At 39.1% G+C, this 21,100-nt stretch overlaps 1 protein-coding gene and 1 pseudogene across 2 annotated transcripts in view; one reads left to right on the forward strand and one right to left on the reverse strand.

The window, feature by feature from the left end:
• The window catches only part of TMOD3 (tropomodulin 3), a 70,437-nt gene that overhangs the window by 40,248 nt on the left and 9,089 nt on the right, over positions 1-21,100 (reverse strand). The window lies entirely within an intron of this gene.
• On the forward strand, positions 2,098-3,100 carry LOC102420840 (annotated as a pseudogene).

Below are 21,100 nucleotides of genomic sequence, written 5' to 3' on the forward strand. Positions count from 1 at the left end.
CTTGATCGCCCCTCAGGAGCAGGGGGAGGTGGAGAAGACTTGAGGGGCGATCAGGGCTGGTGCCTGGCACTGGCAGCAGGTGCGAGCGGCATGTAGGAGCAAAGAATTTTCAGTAACCACCAGAGGCTCACCCCAATGACAGCGACAGTGCCCTGCCTTGGTCTGGCACCCCTGCTCACCTGTTCCACCATCCTGCCACAGCCAATGCACACCACATTCTGTGCGCGCCCCCTGGTGGTCAGCACACGTCATAGCGAACAGTTGTTTGGTTACGTTCGGTCTATTTGCATATTAGGGTTTTATATAGATTGCTTAAAAAATAATAAAATGAATGCCTATCTTCAGAGAGAGACCATTACTAGTACCCTCGTGTTCCCCATGCCAGGGCATCTCCCTCCTCAAAAGTAGTAGCCATTGTACTGAATTTTGAATTACTTATTCTCTGGCTTTCCTCTACATTTTACCTTAAATGTACATATCCTTAAGAGTTTCAGTTTTGCCCTTTTATTTTGTATTTTATATGTATGGGCTCATACAGCATGAATCCTTGTGTGACTTGCATTTTTCATTTAAGATTGTTTTGAGTTGATGCTTAAAGCTGTACTTCTTTCATTTTCATTTCTATAGAGTATTCAGTTGTATAAATGAATATCTGAGTTTTTTGCAGTCGTCCCCCCTCTATTTTTCTGCTATAGCCCATCTTGTTATCTACTTCCTGGTATACATGTGCAAGAGTGTCTCAAAGCTGTTCAATCTAGGAATGACATTACTGAAAAAGGGTATGCTCAGACTCAACTTTACTGGGTAATGTCTAACTATTTTCTTTTTTTAAAAAATATTTTTATTGATTTCAGAGAGAAGGGGAGCAAGAGAGAGATAGAAGCATCAATGATGAGAGAAAATCAGTGACCAGCTGCCTGCCCCCTAGTGGGGATTGAGCCCTCAACCCAGGCATGTGCCCTTGACTGGGAATTGAGCCGTGATTTCCTGGTTCACAGGTAAATGCTCAACCACTGAGCTGTACCAGCTGGGCTCAAACTCTTTTCAAAGTGATTATACCACCTTATAGTTCTAGAAGATTCAGTACATGACAATTCATGTTGCTCATCCTTGCTAATTGTTGGTATTAACAGACTTTTTGTGTTTTTTGTTTTTGCTATTCTGGTGAATGTGATATTGTATTTTACCATAGTTTTAACTTGCATTTTGTTGAATTATGATAAAGTTGAGCATCTTTTCATACGTTCATTAATTCATTGGCCAATGGTGTTCCTCATTCTGTGAAGAATCTGTTGCCCATTTTTAAAATTGTGTTATTAAAAAAAATAGATGTTCTCCAAGAAAAACAAACAAAAAATTTTTTTAAATAGATGTTCTTAATATATTCTGGATATTAATCTTTTTCAGTTACATGTAAAAAAATCTTTTCCATTTTCTTTCAACTCTTATTTTGTTTTTATGGTATTTTCTAGGAGAAAATGTTTTTAATGTTTTTATTTAATTTTTTAAGGAATTGGCTTCTTTGGCTTGTTTTTTTCCTTTACAAAGCAATAGAAAGCTATTTCCTTCAGATTCATATAATGAAATTTGCCAAGAAATTCCAAGTAATATACTAAAGTTTCCCAGAAGCTTCAATACAAAGCAACTAATGCTCAAAACTTAAGTCACTCAAAACTTATCAGTATCATTCTTTCATCACGTGTTCACATTCTCAGATTCTCCAACTTGATCGTAACTTCCCTTTCAGCTCTCCTCCTCTACTGAGGAATGTCTCTGTACTAAAAATGTTCCAAGTGTTAGTAGAGAAGCTCAGGAACACCTCAGGAAGGGAAGCTCTGGGAACAGTGCTCTGCTTCGCTTTCTCTCCCTCTGTCTTCGGGAGGACCTGTCCTGGCTTGCTTGTGCTTTGATATCTGTCTTACTGGAAGGAGAACACATTCTGAATGATGAAGAGGTGAATCCAGTGTGCCAGAAAAGTACATAAATCTATCATCTGTCTACAGGAACTTTTTAAAATCCCCAAGCTACAACTCATAGAAAAGTAACACATAACAGGCACGGGGCCATGGCTCCATGGCGGCCACTGCAGTGAGAGAAATGAACCGCCAGACTGTGACAAGTTACCTACTGGGACCTCCAAGTGTAGAGGGTGCCCGCCCTGATGGGCAACCACCGCGTCCAACAATGACTTGGCCAGTCTTTTTGAGTGTCCTGTCTGCTTTGACTATGTGTTGCCACCCATTCGTCAGTGTCAGAGCGGCCACCTTGTCTGTAGCAACTGTCACCCAAAGCTCACATGTTGTCCAACCTGCCGGGGCCCCTTGGGATCTATTTGCAACTTAGCGATGGAGAAAGTGGCCAATTCAGTACTTTCCCCTTGTAAATATGCCTCGTCCGGGTGTGAAATAACTCTGCCACACACAGAGAAAGCAGACCACGAAGAGCTCTGTGAGTTTCGGCCTTACTCCTGCCCATGCCCCGGTGCTTCCTGTAAGTGGCAAGGCTCTCTGGAAGCCGTGATGCCCCATCTGATGCATCAGCACAAGTCCATCACCACCCTGCAGGGAGAGGATATCGTTTTCCTCGCCACAGACATCAGTCTCTCCAGGGCTGTGGACTGGGTGATGATGCAGTCCTACTTCGGCTTCCACTTCATGCTGGTCTTGGAGAAACAGGATAAGTATGACGGGCACCAACAGTGCTTTGCATTTTCAGGTGGAGTCTCAGCAATCTCACTTCACTGAGACATTTAAAATTTTAGCTTTCATTTAAATAATTTTTGAAAATTAGATATCCTAGATCTTTTGGATCTCCACTTATTTTCTTCCACTTTCGTGTATTTCAGAGGGAGCAAGGTCTTGACATTGACTGTATTAAAAAAACAACTAAAATGACATGATTCTGACATATTCTCTCAATATATGAGTTGTTACCTCAGTTTTATCACTACTTCAACAGGGCAGGCTCAGAGTCTTCAGACTCTTCTCTGTTCTCTCTTTAATGAACACGTGTGATCATGTTGTTCTCTGGTTCAAAAACCTTATGTAGACTCATATTATCTACAACAGAGGTAGGCAAACTATAGCGTCAGTGGGCCAAATTTTGCTTGCAACCTGTTTTTAAAAATAGTGTTTTATTGGAACACAGTAACATTCATTCATTTATGTATTTTCATGGTTGTTCTTTTTGCTACAATGGTAAAGTTAAATAAATGCAACAGAGACCAGATGGTCTGCAAAACCTTAAATATTCACTACTTGGCCCTTTACAGAAAGTTTGTGAACCGCTGACCTACAAGATAAAATCCAAATTCCTCAGCATAAAATACAAAGTTCACAGCCTGGTCCTAGCTAGTTTTCCAATATTATTTCCAGCTGCTCTCTGTCACACAGCCTATACTCCAAACATGCCAAAAAATTTTAGGTTTCTATGCATTTGCTTCTTTTTGTTCCCTCTCTAGAATGAAGGCATTCTTTTTTCATCTACCTCTGTCCTCAATCAAACCCTACACATCTTCGAGACCTAGCTGAAGTGTTGACAAGGATATGGAGCAACTGAAACTCTCATAAATTATTAGTGGAGTGCAAATTGATTCAAACACTTTGGAAAACTATTTGGCAATATGTACTAAAACTAAACAACTTGTACCAATTTTCTCCTAGCAATTTTACTCCTAGTTATATACACAAGAGAAATGCTTGTTTATGTTAATAAAATAAGATGTAAAAAATGTTCATTGAAACTTTATTCATAATATCCCAAACTGAAAATGACCCAAATGTCCATTACCAGGAAAACACACAAATGAATTGTAGAATAGTCATAAAATAGAATACTACAGAGTAATAAAGAGCAACTAGTGATATGAGCAAAAACGTAAATGAATCTCACATGCATTATGTTGAAAGGAATCTATAATAATAAAAGCGTAATATGCTAATTAAACCAGACGTCCTTCAGGACAAAACTGGGGCTGCAGTCACGGGATGGAGGAGGAGGCTGCCTCCGCCGCGGAAGGGATCCAGGCAGCCGACCCGCAGCTGCAAGGGAGGGATCCAGGCAGTCACTGCGGCTGCAAAGGCCTACTCTTGCACGAATTTCATGCATAGGGCCTCTAGTATTATATAAAAAGCTAGACAAAACAAGAATGCATACTATATGCTTTCATGTATATAAAATTCAAGAACAGGCAAAACTCACCCACGGGAATGGAAATAGCTATTAGGAGGTATTGATAAGATAGTATATTCAGAGAATATTCTAGGGTGATGAAAATGTGCTATATCTTAAACTGGGTGATAGTTAACACAAGTATATATATGTAAAATTTTCATTAACCTGTCCACTTAAGATTTTCTCCTTATATTCTGAATTATACATCAAAAAAAATTTCAATACAGTAAGTCCTCACCTAACATCATTGATAAGTTCTTTGACTTTAAGCAAAATTATATACAATGAAATCAATGTTAGCAATAAGATAATTGATATAAAGAGTTAAGTTACTACAGCAAGCACCTTCTCAATGTTATAAGGGAAACGATAGTGAACAAAACGTTATTCAAGGACCTGCTGTATACGCTTGCATTGTGCAACTAATTATATGTATTTAATGTTGAGAATTAAAGTTCCCACAACATAGAAAAGAATTATTTTTTTTGTACCCATTTTAACAAGAAGTCATAAAAAAAGAACTAAATAAATAAACAATTTGCCTTTGCAAGCCAATCAATCACCTTCAGCTTCTCACTTCCAAAGGTCAGCCAATTAGGAACAGACTCCCATCAGTAAGCACTACTCTAAGTGCCAGCCAACCAATCAACAGACTCCCCAAATAATCATGCTTCTACAATTGGTGTCACTATGGCCTTGAAAAGTTTGCCAGTCTGTGCATTCCAGACTTCCCAAAAGCCTTGTATAATAAATTGGTCACCTTTGCTGAGAGACTGTGTCTAACCAGCATAGCTCTCCCTTATCAAAGTATTATTTCAGCTTTGTCACTTTGTTTCAGATATTGACAATTAGCTGGTAGTCTCATTATCCTTTCATGGCAAAGAAAACTTTTAGTGATTATATAAGTTTATTTTTAAATAAAAGTATCTCAATGTTGATATATATTAGATAATAGTAGTTGAGATAAACATATTCCCTCTAGGTAAATATCCATGTAATCTTTTGAACTAGCTATGGTTTAACATCCAATTAACTTCATAAGTATGTGTTTCAATTTGCTTTGGTTAAAAATTTCAAATCAACATTCCTTTTTCTTTTTTGTTTGGACCTGGCTTCAGAATTAATCTGAAAACAATTTTAAAATAAGTGATCTCTCTGTCTAGAGATTTTAACATTTAAAGCATCTAAAGGCTCTCTTCTTTAATGTTAGGCTTGAATTTCATCTCTGCTGGCTTAAGGAACATTCTTTGAAGGAGAAGGCTGGAGTAAAGAAAGTCATCTGTTTATTCCTGGCACTGTTAAAAGCAGAGGAGGAGTATGAATATCTGTGATAGTATGTAGCAGATTCCTCAAGTGTAAGGGAGTTTTTAAGTCCCCTAAGGTCGTTTCCTTTTTATAAGGTTATGATTCTAGATAACACTAATTATAACAAAACTAGGGGCCCGGTGCACAAAATTCGTGCACGGGGGGGGGGGGGGGAGGGGGTCCCCTCAGCCCAGCCTGCCCCCTCTCACATACTGGGAGCCCTCAGGGGATGTCCTAGTGACGGCTTAGGCCCACTCCCTGCTCCCCTTGGGGATAGGGCCTAAGCCGCAGTCGGGCCTCCCTTTGTGGGAGGTGACTGGGCTGATCAGGGGAAAGCAGCAGCCCCATCACTGCGCTGCTGTAGCCACTGCCAGTCACCGCAGCCAGCAATAAAAATATATTTTTAAAAAATTTAAGATGATGTCAGTAGTAATGGCAAGAAAGACAGGACTGCTTAGCTAATCTCATACTTGGGTTGATTAGTTTCCATGAAACTTTTACACAGACTAATCAATCACATTTTCTCAAATTTCTATGTGCAGAGCAACTACCTCACTCAGATGTACCCATATTTGGGTCAACCCTAACATCCCAAGAACTCTACAAAAATCATTATTAATGTACTGCCCTTGAGGCTTCATTGTATAGAAGAGTCAGTGTACAAAACAGAAGGATAGATTTAGCATCTCAATTTATTTCCTTTTTAAAAAATGTCTTTATAAAAGTAAAGATAAAGATTACTTTTATTATTATAAAAGTAATATACATTATTATATACAACTAAAGTTAAATGTTTTTCATTTTTTAGGAGTTAAATACTGTGTAATAGTGCTTAGGATGTGGTGACACAAAGTACATAGCCTATCTAATAATAGACAAACATGGTAATTGACCGTACCTTCGCTACACCTCCCATTGGCTAATCAGCATGATATGCAAATTAACCACAAACAAAGATGGCGGCTAATTTGCATATGGCAGGCAGGACAGGACAGCACAGCCGCCAGTGCCAGTTGCCAATGATGAGAGAGAATCATTGATCAGCTGCCTTTGGCATACCCCTCACTGGGGATGGAGCCTATAACCTGGGCTGATCTGGGAATTGAACTGTGACCTCCTGCCTGGTTCATAGGTCGATTCTGAACCATTGACCTACATCAGCCAGGCTTGAATTTTTAAAAAATGAGATCCATATATCCCCAAAGGTAAGAAAATAAAGTATAAAGTCTGAGGGCAGCCCAGAAAAACTTGTTAGGGACAGAACTAAGAGAGATTTCATCGGAAGCACGTTACTGAGAGCAACCTTTAAGTAGAAAGCAGCCAGATCAGTTCTGTTACTATTACAAGAAAACAGTTAACACATGGCTCAGACCTCTTCAAAAATACTCTTTCAACAAGACTCTACTAAGAGACTTTGTGGCCCTCATGTGAGTACCCCATTTCCTTTTCTAGCTCAAAGCAGCTCCTAGTCCTAGCCCACTCCTCTCTTTATTCTTCTTGGTGGAGGTGCAAGGCAAGGTCTGAGGGGAACCCAGTCTGTGTATACCAAAGACAAATGCCACAAGAGCCACACCCTTAACTTACCCAGTTTTTCAGTACTAAATGTTTTATAGTCTTCTTCTCCTTTTTTATTATTCTTTTATTTTTTGGTGGGTGAGTTATTTGTTTAACAGATTGGGTGGATTGAAAAATGCTGAAGCTTTTCTAAAAGTTGTTACAAACAAAAAAAAATACTAAAATAGAAATAACATCATATGAATGAGTCTCTCAGGGTAATAAGGTTACAGAACTCTTTATCTCTACTGGTTAACCTAAAAGAGCCTTCTACCAGTCATACGGTGGACAAAACCAAATATGACATGAGGTGGCTTGCAAGAAAAGCTCATCAGTGCTCAGCCATCAATCAAAATGATGAATCCATTCCAAGTATATAATGGAGAGACTAATCTGAGGGTTTTCTTTCTTTCTCTCCCAAAGGGAGTATTACTATGACTCATTCTTCCTCTTGCAAGAATTTTCTTAATCCACCAAGTTAGTAAGCATTGGACTACATACAAAATCCTAAAATAAACTAGGCTAGGTCTAAAAGAAACCATGCTAAGAGCAAGTTGAAGTTATGCAGTGAACAAAAGGTAAAATGCTAACATCTTTCCTCAGTTTCATCCCTTGTGAATTTCTTGGGCTTCAGACAAGATTTTTTTCCTTAATTCTGAAAAACTATCCTTTTTCAACCTTACCAATTTCCCTACCTTCAAATCAATATACCCATACCTTCATTAAGTGCCTCTTTCATTTAATGTACTGTTTGGGGGGAGAGGAAAGGAACCACGGGAATGAGAAGAAAAGAATTTGAGAAAATTGCATAGAACAGATTCTTTTTAAAAAATAATTTGTTGCCCTAACTGGTTTGGCTCAATGGATAGAGCATCGGTCTGTGGACTCAAGGGTCCCAGGTTCGATTCCAGTCAAGGGTATGTACCTTGGTTGCCGGCACATCCCTAGTAGGGAGTGTGCAGGAGGCAGCTGATCGATGTTTCTCTCTTATTGATGTTTCTAACTCTCTATCCCTCTCCCTTCCTCTCTGTAAAAAATCAATAAAATGTGTTTAAAAATAATAATAATTTGTTTTTATTGATTGCTTTTGAGCGACAGAGAGAGAGAGAAAGAGAGATTTGTTGCTCCACCTATTTATGCACTTATTAGTTGATTCTTGTATGTGCCCTGACTGGGAATCCAATCCGCAACCTTGGCCTATGGGGATGACACTCTAACCAACTGAGCTACCCGGCCAGAGCTGCATAAAACAGATTCTTGTTCTAGGTCCCCTACTTTATAAATGTTTCTCAAACTGGAATTTAAGAGATCACAAGATCAAAGATATGGCACAAACAAGGCACAGAGACTGTAATAATCAATTGCAGATTTGATGTTAAATTTAACTTATTTTTTTCTATTTCCTTTTGAAACACTATCTCTCTCAATTTACAAAAATTGTGACCAGAAAAGTTGGGCATATAGTTGATGTAAATTTAATTCCCCCTCGGACCCTCTCCTGCCACCCTCCATTATTAGAATCCAGCCTGAGTGGTTCACTAAAAAGAATCCATCATTGGGATGTCTCTTCTATTTCTCCACCTCCTTTTTACATTAACGGGCATGCAGGACCCTATCCTCTAGCCTTTAAAACCATTAAAACAAAGGTTCCAGCACACTCTCCCTCCCGGGAGCACACCCGCAACTTTCCCTTCCTCCTTTTCTTTCCCCACAGGCTTGCATCTCCTAAACTCTAGGGATTTCACAAGGCTTACAACTGGGGCAGCTATGGGCAGTGGCAGTTTGTACCGGGCAAACTCCCTGAACTTGTCCCCAAGGCCCCCTTTTAATTCTTATTGAGCCAAAGCAGTTCAGCCTAGGCTCATTTCCCCACCTAATCTCTCTCCTGTTACCCTAGTTCCGTGGTCGGCAAACTGCGGCTTGCGAGCCACATGCAGCTCTTTGGCCCCTTGAGTGTGGCTCTTCCACAAAATACCTCGTGCGGGCGTGCGTACAGTGCGATTGAAACTTCATGGCCCATGCGCAGAAGTCGGTTTTCGGCCTGGGCGAGTCTATTTTGAAGAAGTACTGTTGATATTTGGCTCTGTTGACTAATGAGTTTGCCGACCACTGCCCTAGGCCCTTCCTTGTTTTACTTTCTCCAGCTTTAATAAAAGTTCTCTAAAATTCCAGAGGGATATCTCAACTGTGGGGGGTTACCACTGAGAACTGAGGAGTCTAAACCCCAAGTTGGAATTCCCAGCCCAGAGCACCAGAAATGAGAAAGGTGCCCACATAACATTGTGAAAAGCAGTGGGGTTGCTGTCTGCCAGGAAGAGACAGCTGGAAATGCAGGCACCCTCTTAAAGGATCAATGCACAAAATTTTGTGTGGAACCACTCACCTTGGGCTCTGGCAGAGGGTAGTAGAGCTCTGTGAGGAGAATCCTGGGAAGGAGGCTCTGGGGATAGAGCTTAGAGAGCAGTCACCTGGATTCCTGTGCTGAGTACTTTCCCCATACTGCAGAGGACACCTTACTCAGGCAGACCTTAACTATCCAGGCAGCTTTTGCCTGAGGGTGGGGCAATTGCCCCATCTTGTTGGAAAACCTCTTGCCCCACCCTGTGGAGTTTACACCTTGCTGTGGTACATAGCCTGAGACTCATTAAGAGACTGAGAATAACAATCAGCCTGCAGGCAGAGGCAGATCTCTGGGTGCTTTGCCTGATCTGCTTCTGGACCTTGGGCTAGGAAAAGCAGACCTTTGGGCGCATCTTGGTTCTGACCAAATGCACCCAACCCCACCAGAGGGAGCCACAAGCTGTGGATTGCTAATAGCCCCAAACAGAGTACTAAGGGTCAGTCACAAACTGTGTGACATTGTCTTGCACTAGAGACTCTCCAAAAAAAAAAATGGGAGTCATAGCAGATCTATATAATACATAGAAACAAACCCAAACAGGCAGCCAAAATGGGGAGACAAAAATAAATAAACCCCAATTGAAAGAATGAGAGAATTCTCCAGAAGAAGAAATAAATGAAATGGAGATAAGCAACTTATTAGATATAGAGTTCAGAATAATGATTACAAGGATGCTCAACAGCATGAGAAAAGATACAGATACTGAAAAATGAGCAGCCAGAAATGAAGAATGACATAGCAGTAATAAAGAATACACTGGAAGGGATAAACAGCAGATTACAGGAAGCCGAGGATCAGATCAGTGAATTAGAAGACAGGGTAAAAAAAAAAAAAATCAGAGAACCAAAAAGAAAAAATAATTAAACAACAGAAGGACAGTTTAAGGGAGCTGTGGGACAACATGAAACGTATCGATATCCCCATCATACAAGTACCAGACGGTGAAGAAACTGAGCAAGGGATAGAGAACCTGTTTGAAGAAATAATGGCAGAAAACTTCCCTAATCTAGTGAAGGAAAGTCATACAAGTACAGGAGGTAAAGAGAGTCCCAAGCAAGAACCCAAACAGGTCCACACCCAGACACGTCATAATTAAATGCCAAAAATTAAAGACAGAGAATCTTAAAGGCAGCAAGAGAAAAACAATTTGTTACCTATAAAGGAGCTCCCTTAAGGCTGTCAGCTGATTTCTCATCAGAAATTCTATAGGTGAGAAGGGAATGGCATGAAGTATTTAAGGTAATGAAAAGCAAGGGACTGAATCCAAGACTACTCTATCTAATAAGGCTATCATTCAAAATAGATGATGAAATAAAGAGCTTCCCAGACAAAAAAAAAAAAAAAAAGGGGGTAAAGGAGTTTATCACCACCAAACCAGCATTATAAGAAATGTTAAAGGGACTTACTAAGAAATACATATAGAGAGAAACATAGACATAAAATATTAAAATGGTAATAAGTAAGTACCTATCAATAATAACCTTAAATGTAAATCGATTAAATGGTCCAATCAAAAGACAGGGTAGCCTGGATTGCATGGCTCAGTGGTTGAGCATCGACCTATGAACCAGGAGGATTTTAAGAGAGATCGATAGCAACAGTCATAGTAGGGGACTTTAACATCCCACTGACTTCACTGGATAGATCTTCCAGACCAAAATTCAACAAGGAAACAGTGACTCTAAATGACACACTAGATCAGATGGATTTCATTGACATTTACAGAGCATTTCATCCCAAAGTTGCAGAATATACATTCTTCTCAAGTGCTCATGGATCATTCTCAAAGATAGACCACATGTTAGGGCACAAAACAAGTCTCTACAAGTTCAAGAAGATTGAACTCATATCAAGCATCTTCTCAGATCACAGTGGAATGAAATTAGAAATCAACTAAAGTAAAAACACCTCAAAACATTAAAACACATGGAGGCTCAGTAGCATGTTATTAAACAATGAATGAGTTATCAATGAGATCAAGGAAGAAATAAAAAACTTCCTGGAAACAAATGAAAATGAACACACAACAACCCCAAGTCTCTGGGACACAGTGAAAGTAGTCCTGAGAGGGAAGTTTATAGCACTACAGACCTACGTCAAAAAAAACAAGAAAAATTATCTAACCCTACTAGTTAGAAGGAGAACAACAAGAAAAGCCCAGAGTACATACAAGGAAGGAAATAATAAAGATAAATGCAGAAATAAATGATATACAGACTAAAAAAAAAAATTAAAAGATCAATAAACCAAAGCTGATTCTTTGAAAAGATAAACAAGATTAATGAACCTTTAACCAGACTAATCAAGAAACAGAGAGGACCCAAATAAAATCAGAATCAAAAGAGATGAAGTAACAACTGACACCACAGAAATACAAAGAATTGTAAGAAAATACTACGAACAACTAAACTATATGCCAACAAGCTGGACAATGTGGACGAAATGGACAAATTCCTAAAAAAATACAATCTTCCAAAACTGAACCAGGAAGAATCAGAAAACCTGAATAGGCCAATAACAGCTGATGAATCTGAAGCAGTAATAAAAAAAACTCCCTGGTCCAGACGGGGGAGTTTTACCAAACCTTCAAAGAACAACTAACACCTATCCTCCTCAAACTATTCCTGGAGAGTATTATACTAAGCGAAATAAGCCAGTCAGAGAAAGATAAGTATCATATGATCTCAATAAAATAAAATGATGAACAAAATAGATCCAGAGACTTAGAAGCATGGAGCAGACTGATGAATCTTAGAGGGAAGGCGGGTGGGTAGGTGGGTGAGGAGAGATTAACCTAACTTATATGCATAACCCATGGACACAGACAATAGTGTGATGAAGGCTGGGGTGCAGGAAGTCAATGGGGGGGGGGGTGAAGGGGAACATCTGTAATACTTTCAACAATAAAGATAAATTAAAAGAACAAAAGAATATAATGAAAATGCTGCATGACAGACTAACTCAGCTAAACATAACCACTCTTCCTGTTTTGTTTGGTGGGGGAAGTTACAGTGCAATGTTAGAGGTACATTTTGTGTGTTCATTAGGCTAACGGAGATTAATTGATCATTGAGTTTTAGTTGTTCAGAGGTAGAGTAATTTGGGAATGAACTGGTACACTAAAGTAGATTTGAGCTAATAAAGAACTATTTGGTTAAAAAAAAAAGAATCTCAGAACATTAAGAAAAAAGACTAACAATCTATGAAACAAATAGCAAAAATCATTTAAAGTGATATATAATTACATATTCTCCCAAGTTCCACAGCTTGGGATCAAAGTCTCTATATAATTGAAACTCTGTCCCTCTTTGGATTCTGATGATTTAAAAAAATATTGGATCCTTGTACCTAAGTTTATTATTGTATTTTTTTATTGGTTGTGGAAAGAGAAAAATAAAAAAAGATAATCAAACTCCCCCCAACCTCTAAAAGAAACTCTGAAACTGGGGTTGGAGCCAGTTTTAGGGTGTTTCTTCCTTTTCCCTAAGTAAACCTCAAGAGAAATAACTAATTTTTCTGATGTTCTGAGCAGGCCTTCAAAGCCTCCTGTCTCTGGACCACACCCCTTCTCCGGACCAGTTCCAGTAACTAGTAAAATTTCTGGAGCTTCATAAAGAGAGGAAACAAAAACAATGCTTTATCAAGGCTCTCTCTCCCAGGGACAAACTCCTTGCCCGACTCTAAGCTCCTGTTTTCCTGCTCTAAAGACCTTGATCATAGTCACCTGACTGCTTCCTGAAGCAGTGCTTTTACATTTTATTCTTGTTTAGAAATTTTTCTTATTTGTTAGGTGTTTTTGTATTTTGACTGTGTCTCAGGTGATCCTGATAAAATTCCACCTTCCTACTTTCAATAACAATTACTAGGAACCCTCTGCTCTATTCAGCCTGGCTTTCCTCAGGGTCTCACAAATATCCTAATTTCAGCTTCACGCCTTGGCCTCGTTTTCTTCCCACAATGGTGTGCAGTTCTCTTCAACAATCCACCCTACTCTATCCCCAAATTTCACCTCTCCATCCTATCAAAACTCTATACACCCTTCAAAGACTAGCTCAAATCCATTCTCTCCAAAGCCTTTCCTATCTCCTCCAACCCATTAATTATTCTCTTTTCTACTCTGAAGGTTAACAATGCTCAGGGTGCACCATACCATTTTGCCCCAATACTTGATTCAGGTGTCTGGTACCCTAGCTAGTCTGACTGGTCCTCAATGGACCATGCCTCACTCCTATATAGTGAAGGCATTTCATACACAATCTCAGAGAAGCAGCACACTTGTGACTTTTAGGGATACCATTGGTTTCACTCTAAACAATTTCAGAGATCTAGGGACATACCAATTTTGTTCTCAGACTAAAACAAAAAAGCAGTTATGTTTGAAGAGGTACCTGTTTACAATTTGCATAATGTGTCTGGATGTTTCACTTGGAAGGTGGGGAATGTAGAACCAATCAAAGAAATTTGGTATGCCCTGGAGTTAGGATGTAATTCTCACCAGGAGGAGAATACCTAAAGAGAGAATGAGTTCCCTCAGTCAATTGGCAGAGGGGAGCCATTCTTCAAGAAAATGGCACCAGCCAGGCTTGTGTGGCTCAGTGTTTGAGCATCAACCTATGAACCAGAAGGTTACAGTTCGATTCCCAGTCAGGGCACATGCCTGGGTTGGAGGTTCAATCCTCAGTAGCAGATAGTGGTGCAGGAGGCAGCCAATCAATGATTCTCTATGATCTTTGATGTTTCTATTTTTCCCTCTTCCTTCCTCTCTGAAAAAAAAAGAAAGAAAATGGCACCTGATCCTAGTGTCACAACTGTAGAGAACCTCATTCTTAAAGAGGTACTATCATATGCAGAATAACTGAAGCAATAACCAACAGATGAGGTACTTGTAAATAATCACGTGGCAGGGAGAAGCAATCTATATATATGGTATAAAAGACTGTGGTGGAATGACCTTTACATGTCAATTTTGCCTATTACTAAATCTCTGATGAAAAACCATCTGATGATGCCCTGACCGGTTTGGCTCAGTGGATAGAGCATCAGCCTGTGGACTCAAGGGTCGCAGGTTCGATTCTGGTCAAGGGCATGTACCTCGGTTGCGGGCACATCCCCAGTGGGGGGTGTGCAGGAGGCAGCTGATCGATGTTTCTCTCTCATCGATGTTTCTAACTCTCTGTCCCCCTCCCTTTCTCTCTGTAAAAAAATCAATAAAAAATATATTAAAACAACAACAACAACAACAAAAACCACCTATTGGAAAATTTATTGTTGCAGCAAAGGTAAAGTTTGTCCAAATGATATAAATTTTCCAGAATACCCAGCATATTTAAAAAAAATAATGATAAGCGAAGATTCTGACAGTAAAAATTTTATGGAAAATATTCGTTCCATATGCAAATTGTCCCCTCGGGAGTTTGACCAGGAGACCGGGAGTTCGATCGCTCGCTTCATGATGTGTGCTGACCACCGGGGGGCAGCGCGGAACATGGCAGGTGTCTGTGACAGGGCGCTGGCAGCAGGCAGCAGTGGAGGCACTGCCGGCCCGATGGGCCCCGACGACAGCGGGACCACGGCGGGATGATGGAGCAGGTGAGCGGGGGGCACCAGGCCAAGGCAGGTGCCAGGTGGGACTGCGAGGCTGGGGGCATGAGCTGGGGCTGCCGAGGAGAGATGGGGCCAGACACGCCCTGAAGCCCTCCTGTGGTCCCTTCCAGGCAGGCCAATCTCCCGCGGTCCCACTCTGTCTGGCTAGCCCCAATTGTATCTCTGTAGCCGAAAGAAGCCGGAGTTGTCAACAGAATATGTCTAAAGACCAACTATTGGCACAATGTACCTCTTTGGCCTAAAGAAAGCAGCGGCGTCACCAGATCTGAAGACCAACTATTGGCACAACATACCTCTGCAGCCAGAAAAAAAACAGTGTTGTCGACAGAATATGTCTGAAAAACTGTTATCGATGAGTACTACCAATACTGGTAGGAACTGCCTTCACAGCAAAAATGAAGTAAATGAGGATGTAATTACCGAACATAGTTGTGGTGGAATGACCTTTACATGTCAATTTTGCCTATCACTAAATTTCTCTGATGAAAAACCATCTGATGGAAAATTTATTGTGGCAGCAAAGGTAAAGTTTGTCCAAATGATATAAATTTTCCAGACTACCCAGCATATTTTAAAAAATTAATGATAAGCGAAGATTCTGACAGTAAAAATTTTATGGAAAATATTCGTTCCATAAATAGTTCTTTTGCTTTTGCTTCAATGAGTGCAAATATCGCTTCACCATCAGGATATGGGCCACACTGTTTTAGAACACACGGTCAAGTTTATCAGCATACTGGAATTTTACATGCTTCAGATGGTGTTTCTCGGAAGTTTGCTCAACTCTACATTTTAGACATGGCCGAAGTGACGAGTAAAAGATTAGCAATGTCAGAAAACCAAGGTTGCTCAGAAAGACTCATGATCAACATCAACAACCTCAGGCATGAAATAAACGAATTAACAAAATCATACAAGATGCTACATGAGGTAGAAAAGGAAGCCCAATCTGAAGCAGCTGCAAAAGGTATTGCTCCTACGGAAGTAACAATGGCGATTAAATATAATCGTAATAGTGATCTGGGTAGATATAATTATCCCCGTGTAACTGAAGTTGCTGTCATATTCAGAAAGGAAGATGGAGAACCTCCTTTTGAAAGGGACCAGCTCATTCATTGTAAACCAGATCCCAATAATCTGAATGTCACTAAAATGAAACAAATCAGTATCCTGTTTCCTACATTAGATGCAATGACGTATGCTATTCTTTTTCCACATGGTGAAAAAGGCTGGGGAACAGGTATTGCATTAAGACTCAGAGACGACAGTGTAATCAACAATAATACCAGACAAAATGTAAGGACACGAGTCACACAAATGCAGTATTATGGATTTCATCTCTCTGTCCGGGACACATTCAATCCTATTTTAAATGCAGAAAAATTAACTCAACAGTATATTGTCGATTCATATTAAAAAATGGAAGCCAATCGGATAAATTTCATTAAAGCAAGCCAATCTAAGTTGAGAGTTGAAAAATATAATGGTTTGATGGATTACCTCACATCTAGATCTGAAAATCACAATGTGCCGATTGGTAAAATGATAATACCTTCATCGTCTTTTGAGGGGAGTCCCAGAAATATGCAGCAGCAATATCAGGATGGTATGGCAATTGTAACAAAGTATGGCAAGCCCAATTTATTCATAACCATGACATGCAACTCAAAATAGGCAGCTATTACAAATAATTTACAATGCTGACTTGGTAGCCAGGGTTTTAAATATTAAGCTGAATGCTCTTTTAAATGATATATACAAATTTGATTTATTTGGCAAAGTTACAGCTAAAATTCATGTCATAGAATTTCAGAAACACGGACTGCCTCACACTCACATATTATTGATATTAGATAGTAAATCCAAACAACAAACAGAACATGACATTGACCATATAGTTAAGGCAAAAATTCTGAATGAAGACCAGTATCCTCAACTTTTTCAAATTGTAAAATCAAATATGGTACATGGACCATGTGGAACACAAAATCCAATATTAAATGTTAAAATATTTCTTCTAATTATTTTCCTTTCAATGTGCACAAATCTGTGCACCGGGCCACTCGTATACACATAACCCACCAACCCACCATAAGTGATCTTGGGAACGAAAGGAAAAGGGCAAGATGAGTATCTTCTTACAGACCAAAGAGATCACTGAAGTTTTTGATAGGAAAAGTTATTTGGTATTACTGAATTGTATACTTAAAATGATGAATTTTATGATATGTAAATTATATCTTAATAAAATTGTTTAAAAAACACACACAAAACTTTGGTGATTTGAGCTGGAGTATTTGCGTGTGGTGAAGCATCCAACAACAGTCCAGTAAGGAGAGAGTATTCACAAGTTTTTATTGGAGTTTTTCAAGACAAGGTATAAAACCTCTGGTACAAAACCTGAAATTTTTCAAATTAAGATAGGCTCACTACAAATGATAATGAAAACTACCAAATACAGGAGATTAAAAATGGTGGCAGAGTAGGAGGATGCTGCTCGAACATGCTCCCAGGAACAAGCTGGGATTACAACTGAGATACGGAAAGGCTTCCTGAATAATCAATGGAAAACTAACAGGAGAGAACCCTGATACCCAAGGACCAAAGGTAGAGACCGCATAGAGACTGAGGAGGGTACCCACATAACATCTAGCTGTGAAAAGCAGTGCAGTGCTGTCTGCCAGGGAGTGGCAGCTGAAAGTTCGGACACCCTCTTAAAGGGCCAACACACAAAAATTCCCTGTGGAGCCACCCACCTTGTGCTCTGGCAGAGGGAGGGTGAAGTGGACTGGAGCTGTGAGAGCAGAACCCAGGACTGGGATCTTGGGGGATAAAGCTCAGAAGGCAGACACCCCAAGTTTCCTGGGCTGAGCCATTCCCTCACACAGTGGAGGACATCTTTCCCACATAGACATCTGCCTTGCCTGGGGAGAAGACAGTTGACACACCCCATTGGAAAACACCATGCCCGGAGGCCACTTAAGTGATTAAAAGTAATAATTAGCCTCCAGGCAGAAGCAACCGCCCCACCCTGTTGAAAAAACTCTCACCACACCTGAGGATAATTGCCTGGGGGCAATTCAAATCAAATACTATTAGTCTAGATAGGGGCAGTCTCTGGAGGCTTTGAGTCTTTGCCTGACCCAATTAGTCAGAAACAATCTTTTACACTGTCCTGCACTAGAGATTGAGAGGTACAGAGGATCTACCTAAAACACAGTCACAAACCCAAACAGACAACCAAAATGAGGAAACAAAGAAATAACCCCCAAATTAAAGAACTAGCAAATTCTCCAGAAGAAGAGATAAATGAAGCAGAGATAAGAAATTTATCTGAAACAGAGTTCAGAGTAATGATGTTAAAAATGCTCAACAGTATGAAAAAATACATAGTAACTATGAAAAAAGAACAGTCTGAGATAAAGAATGACATAACACAAATAAAGAACACATTGGAAGGAATACACAGCAGATTAGGGGTAGCTAAGGATCGAATCAGTGAATTAGAAGACAGAGTTGAAAATATCACTCAATCAGAGAACCAAAAAGAAAAAACAATTAAAAAACAGGAGGACAGCTTAAGGGAGCTGTGGGACAATGTGAAATGTAACAATATTAGAATAGTAGGTGTGCCAGAAGAGGCAGAAAGGGAGAACGGAATAGAGAAGGTGTTTGAAGAAATAATGGTAGAAAACTTCCCTAACCTGGGAAAGGAAAAAGTCACACAAGTTCAGGAGGCACAGAGAACCCCAAACAAGAACTCAAACAGACCCACACTCAGACACATCATAATTAAAATGTCAAAAGTTAAAGACAAAGAGAGGATCATTTATTTTATTTGTTTATTTACTTAATTACTTATATTGTTTATTTATTTATTTATTTACTTACTTACTTATATTGTCTAAAGTTTTACATATGTCTCCTTTTCCCGCGATTGACCCCCCCGAGGACAAGCCCTCAACACCCCAGTGGATAAAGAATCTTAAAGGCAGCAAGAGAAAACTGTTACCTACAAAGGAGTTCCCATAAGGCTGACACCTCACTTCTCATCAAAAACTCTACAGGCCAGAAGGGAATGGCATGAAGCACTCAAGGTAATAGAAAGCAAGGATCTGAGACCAAGATTATTATATCCAGCAGGGCTATCATTCAAAATAGTCAAATAAAGAGCTTCCCAGACCAAAAAAATAAATAAATAAAAGACTAAAGGAGTTCATCACCACCAAGCCAGCATTACAAGAAATGCTAAAGGGATTGCTGTAAGGGATTGTTGAGAAGAAACAGAAAGAGAACCCTAGCCATACAAAATTAAAATAGCTATAAATAAGTACCTCTCAATAATAACCCTAAATGTAAATGGATTACCAGTAAATGGTCCAATCAAAAGGTGTATGGTAGCTGAATGGATACAAAAACATGACCCAACTATATGCTGTCTACAAGAGATCCACCTCAAAACAAAAGACACACACAGGATGAAAGTGAAGGGATGAAAAAAAAAAATTTCCATGCAAATGGAAAAGAAAAAAAAAAAAGCTGGAGTAGCAATACTCATATCCGACAAAATAGACTTTAAAAGCATCATGCTAAGCAAAATAACCCAGTCAGAGAAAGATAAGTATCATATAATCTCACTCATGGAATATAATGGACAACATAAACTGATCAATAAAAATAGAACCAGAGGGGGAAAAATATACTAGAATATAATAGAAGTAATCCTGTTATTTGCAGACTTTGAATATTTCCTACAACTTTTGTGGTATCATACTATGTTAGTACAGTTTTGGTAATATTATTACACTTAAAATCCTTTTATTCTTGACATATTAATGTTTATTGCATGTAATATTATTATATGTAAGATCATTTTTCTTGAATAATTGGTGTTTATTGCATGTAACATTATCATATTTAAAATCGTTTTTCTTGAGATATTAATGTTTATTGCATGTAACATTATATTTAAGATCATTTTTCTTGAAATATTAAAGTTTATTGCATGTAAAAACAAAAACAAAACTATCAAATACATATACACATAAATAAAATCCAAACTACATAAAACTACCGAAATAATGAGAACCATACTACTCGTGGAGATAGTTTCTGGGAAATGGCAGGGTTGGAGGTAGAAAGAAAAACAATATTTAAGATGTGACAGCTGAAAAAGCAGAACTAATGAAAGAAGGGAAGTCTGAGAAATCATTGCTCTTGGCCAAGAAGCTTGGTTTGCTAACCCCAGGGTCATAAGATGTGTTTTGGCACATGTTCTTTTAAAAAAGGCTAAAGGACATTTTCCCTTTAATAATAAACAAGGGAAATCAGGAGAGCCACACAGAAGTAAAAGGCAACTTAATTTAATGTAGAGAAGGAGAGGAGGTTGCTGAGACTATAGTATATGGACCCAAAACAGGAGTTCAGGATAATAGTTCTAAAATTAACAGTCATGACACCAACTGTAAACTATTATTTTTACATGACAGAATAAAACTGTATATATCTTACATCTTAGAAACATATTTCTTTCATTTACCTGAGTTTCTCAGATTAACAAAGAGGCCATATGCTATATTCCAATATAATGAAGAGAAAAATAAAGGAATCAAATTTTATTTGCATACCTGTTATATGCCAGGTACTTTATCATATATGTGTCTTCATAATAACTGCAAAATATAACTATCCCCATTTTACAGATAAAGAAACTGAGACTCAGAGGGGATAGAGCCTGATCAAGGATATATAAAATCTCAACAGTGGACGTGAATTTGAACCTGAACCTAAAATTCATGCTGTTTACACTATACACTGCCCCTATAAAATACTTTCCAACACATTATTACTTTTGTTACAACAATTTAACAGAAAAAAATTTATGAACTGAAAGCAACGTACCAAAAGCGAAACAAGAGGAAAAAACTGTAAAGGAAGTAAACGTAAGAGAGGGGGACAACTTAATGCCTCTGGCCATGTCTCTACATTCACCCCACTCCAAGAGAAGTAGAAAGCAGAAAAAAACATTATTCGCAGAGATGAGTTCTCAGTTCTAAGCGCGCA

Source organism: Myotis lucifugus, unplaced genomic scaffold (assembly GCF_000147115.1).
Source record: "Myotis lucifugus unplaced genomic scaffold, Myoluc2.0 scaffold_23, whole genome shotgun sequence".
Taxonomy (NCBI): Eukaryota; Metazoa; Chordata; class Mammalia; order Chiroptera; family Vespertilionidae; genus Myotis; species Myotis lucifugus.